This window comes from Mobula birostris, chromosome X (genome assembly GCF_030028105.1).
Source record: "Mobula birostris isolate sMobBir1 chromosome X, sMobBir1.hap1, whole genome shotgun sequence".
NCBI lineage: Eukaryota > Metazoa > Chordata > Chondrichthyes > Myliobatiformes > Myliobatidae > Mobula > Mobula birostris.
The window spans coordinates 20,068,994-20,073,007 of NC_092402.1; the positions used below are offsets into that span (position 1 = coordinate 20,068,994).

A 4,014-nucleotide genomic window follows, 5' to 3' on the forward strand; every position below is an offset into this window, starting at 1 on the left:
TAGTATCTTCTTTGTAATCACATCAATATGTTGTGTCCAGGATGGATCTTTAGAGATGTTGACACCCAGGACTAAGTAGTATGAGGGTGAAGAGTCTAACTTATTGTACTATTGAACTATTTAATAGTCCATGTGAATATTCAAAGTTCAAAGTAAATTCATTATTGAAGTATGAATAGATTGCCATATACTATCTTGAGATTCATTTTGTTGTAGGGAAAAAGAAGTACATAGATTTTATGAAAGACTGTATGTAAACAGACAATGACTGGCGAACACTAATTTGCAAAAGAAGACATAAAAATACTGAGAAATGATTTGTAACAAGTCCTTGAAAGTGAATCTGTAGGTCACAGAATCAGTTATCCAGCTAATGTCATTACATTATATGGAGCAATGGTAGGGAGCTTGAGTTGGGTTATAGAACAGTAATGATCTTATGAACAATATAATGAGCTGGAGAGGCTGAAAAGCCTGTTTCTGCTCCTCTTGGAAGACCTTTCAAGAGTTTTATTTCATGAATAAGTATAGTCTCTATAAGTGTCCTATCTCCATAATGTGTGGGTAAGTAGCACATGGGCTCAGATATCCTTGGGTAGGTAATTAGAGAGCAGGGCTGGGTTCTGCCTGCCTAGCAGATTGAATTAAATGACATGAAACATAAAAATTTCACCGAGCATACTGAAATGTTCACTGAACCATGCTCCCTCATGCTGTGGGCCTCAGAGCTTTTGTTTTAAACTCAAATATTGTAAGGTAGGGAAGAGAAACAATTAAAATCATGCATGTGAAAACAAAAAGGGGGCACCTGGATTTGAACCAGGGACCTCTTGATCTGCAGTCAAATGCTCTACCACTGAGCTATACCCCCACATTAAAAGCAACACACATCAAAGTTGCTGGTGAACACAACAGGCCAGGCAGCATCTCTAGGAAGAGGTACAGTTGACATTTCAGGCCGAGACCCTTCATCAGGACTAAGTGAAGGAAGAGCTAGTAAGAGATTTGAAAGTGGGAGGGGGAGGGGGAGGGGGAGATACAAAATGATAGGAGAAGACAGGAGGGGGAGGGATAGAGCCAAGAGCTGGACAGGTGATAGGCAAAAGGGATATGAGAGGATCATGGGACAGGAGGTCCGGGGAGAAAGAAAAGGGGGAGGGGGGTAAACCCAGAGGATGGGCAAGGGGTATAGTCAGAGGGACAGAGGGAGAAAAAGGAGAGTGAGAGAAAGAATGTGTGTATAAAAATAAATAACTGATGGGGTACGAGGGGGAGGTGGGGCATTAGCGGAAGTTAGAGAAGTCAATGTTCATGCCATCAGGTTGGAGGCTACCCAGATGGAATATACGGTGTTGTTCCTCCAACCTGAGTGTGGCTTCACCTTAACAGTAAAGGAGGCCGTGGAGATCCCAGTCTGCGTCGGGTCTCGCCAATATATAGAAGGCCACATCGGGAGCACCGGACGCAATATATCACCCCAACCGACTCACAGGTGAAGTGTCGCCTCACTTGGGAGGACTGTCGGGGGCCCTGAATGGTGGTAAGGGAGGAAGTGTAAGGGCATGTGTAGCACTTGTTCCGCTTACAAGGATAAGTGCCGGGAGGGATGGGGTGTACGAATGGACAAGGAGGTCGCGTAGGGAGCGATCCCTGTGGAAAGCGGGGGGGAGAGGGAAAGATGTGCTTAGTGGTGGGATCCCGTTGGAGGTGGCGGAAGTTACGGAGAGTAATATGTTGGACCCAGAGGCTGGTGGGGTGGTAGGTGAGGACCAGGGGAACCCTATTCCTAGTGGGGTGGCGGGAGGATGGAGTGAGAGCAGATGTGCGTGAAGTGGGGGAAATGCGTTTGAGGGCAGAGTTGATGGTGAAGGAAGGGAAGCCCCTTTCTTTAAAAAAGGAGGACATCTCTCTCGTCCTCGTCCTCGCCCTACGTTCACCAGCAACTTTGATGTGTGTTGCTTGAATTTCCAGCATCTGCAGAATTCCTCATGTTTGCGTGCCCCCACATTAAAAAGTCATTGCAGATTCCAGTAAAACTCCAATAATCCAGCATTCTCAAGATTGTGATACTACCAAATTGATAGATTTTCCAGCCCATTGGATGTTACTTCTATTAATACCCTAAGATGTTTTCAACTCACCTTTTTTGGGTGTTATGATAAACAAATATAATAATGTTAATAATACTAGTTGGACTAACTATCTTCAGTATGCAGTGCCTCAAAAATGCAGCATCCATCATTAAGAACCCCATCATCCAGGTCATGCTCTCTTATCATTACAGGGAGGAGGTACAGGAGTCTGAAGACATACACTAGATGTTTTAGGAACAGCTTCTTCCCACCACACCCCCCCCCCACCATCCCCAACATCAGAAAATGGACCCATGAACCCGTGAAAGCAAAAAATTTCGAGACAGTCAACCTGGTCCTGATTCTGTTTCTGTCACACTCCAACCTGAACAAATATGCAACCAACCTGATCTTAATCAAACACAAATAATCAGGTCCCTTTGGGCTGGGGTTAGGTAGTAAGGCTTTGCTTTCCTCTACACCAGGATATTTGGCATAGGTTTGGCACATTATTTGCTGGGTAACTCTAATGAATTCTGTAGATGTGGCTTTGATGTCTGTGCAGTTGCCCCTAAGAGAGCAGAACAGGAGTGAAATAGAGAATTAAAATGGGAAAAGCAAAATGCTGAAGAAAGTTGACAAAAAACTAGGAACAGTGAGCAGCTCAGACAGCATCTGTGGCATCATCCTGAGTTTCTGCAAAGTTGTCATTTTAATAAAGATCAAGATGAAAGAGACTGCAGATGCTAAAAAATTGGAGCATTACACAAAGGTAATGGACCTCAGTAGGTCAGGCAGCATCTATGGAGGCAAGTGGACAGTTGACATTCTGGGTCTAGACCATTCATCTGGAATAGAAAGAAAGACAGGGCACAGTCAGTAGAATAAAGTGAGGCAAAGGTATGAAGTAAGAGCTGGCAGGTGATAGATGGATCCAGGTGGGGGGGTGAGGGGTTGATTCAGGAAGGTAAGTGAGGGAAGAGATGTAAGAAATTGGGAGATGATGGGTAGAAATGATGAAGGGCTAAAGAAAATGGGAGATAGCCAGTATAAAAGGATCTTATCAACCAACCAGATCTGATGATGTCATTGATCCAAATCATTAACTGTTCCTCTTCCCATGGATGCTGCCTGACCCGTTGAGTACTTGTTAGATTTCATGTTTGATTTCACATTTCCAGCCTCTGTGGTATTGTGCTTTTGCCATTTTAATTCTGTGTTTCAGTCCCACTCTGCTCAGTCGAACATTAGCCTCTTCGGCATTTCCAGTAAAACATAATAGAACTTTTACTAACATTGCCTCATCTTTCCTTCCAGACTCAGTCATGAGCCCAAAACTTCCAGATCAAAACCATCGCTTCCATGTTTCAGAACAGCTGCAGAAGGCCTAATGCCGTTTCTGTTTGTCCTTCCTCTATGCCATCTCTTGTATTATTTTTTGTCTCAATATCAATCTAGTTGACTTTCCATCACCATCACTCGGTTGTTTAGTCTCTGTTTTTCACCATACACCAATCTTCCCTCTGTCCTGTCCTCTCCTCCTCACTTTCTCTACATCACCACTTTAAATCTGTTGTCAACCACTATGACATTCCCTTCATCAACAAGAGAAAATCTGCAGATGCTGGAAATCCAAGCAACATACAGAAAATGTTGGAGGAACTCAGCAGGCCAGGCAGCATCTATGGAAAAGAGTACACAGTCAATTGTTCAGGCCAAGACCCTTCATCAGCACTGGAGGAAAAAAATAAGAAGTCAGAGTAGGAAGATGGAGGCAGAGGAAGAAGAAATACAAGGTGGTAGGTGAAACTAGGAAAGTGGAGTTGAAGTAAAGAGCTGGGAAGTCAATGGGCGAAAGAGATGAAAAGCTGGAGAAGGGGGGATCTATAGGGGAGGACAGAAGACCATGGAAAAAAGGGAAGGGGGAGGAGCACCAGAAGGA

General features: G+C 44.1%; 1 non-coding gene across 1 annotated transcript; it reads right to left on the reverse strand.

Moving 5' to 3' along the window:
* Window positions 1-799: 799 nt before the first annotated feature.
* trnac-gca (transfer RNA cysteine (anticodon GCA)) lies at window positions 800-871 on the reverse strand. Its single transcript has one exon. It is a non-coding gene; the product is annotated as a tRNA-Cys (tRNA).
* Between the last annotated feature and the right edge of the window lie 3,143 nt (window positions 872-4,014).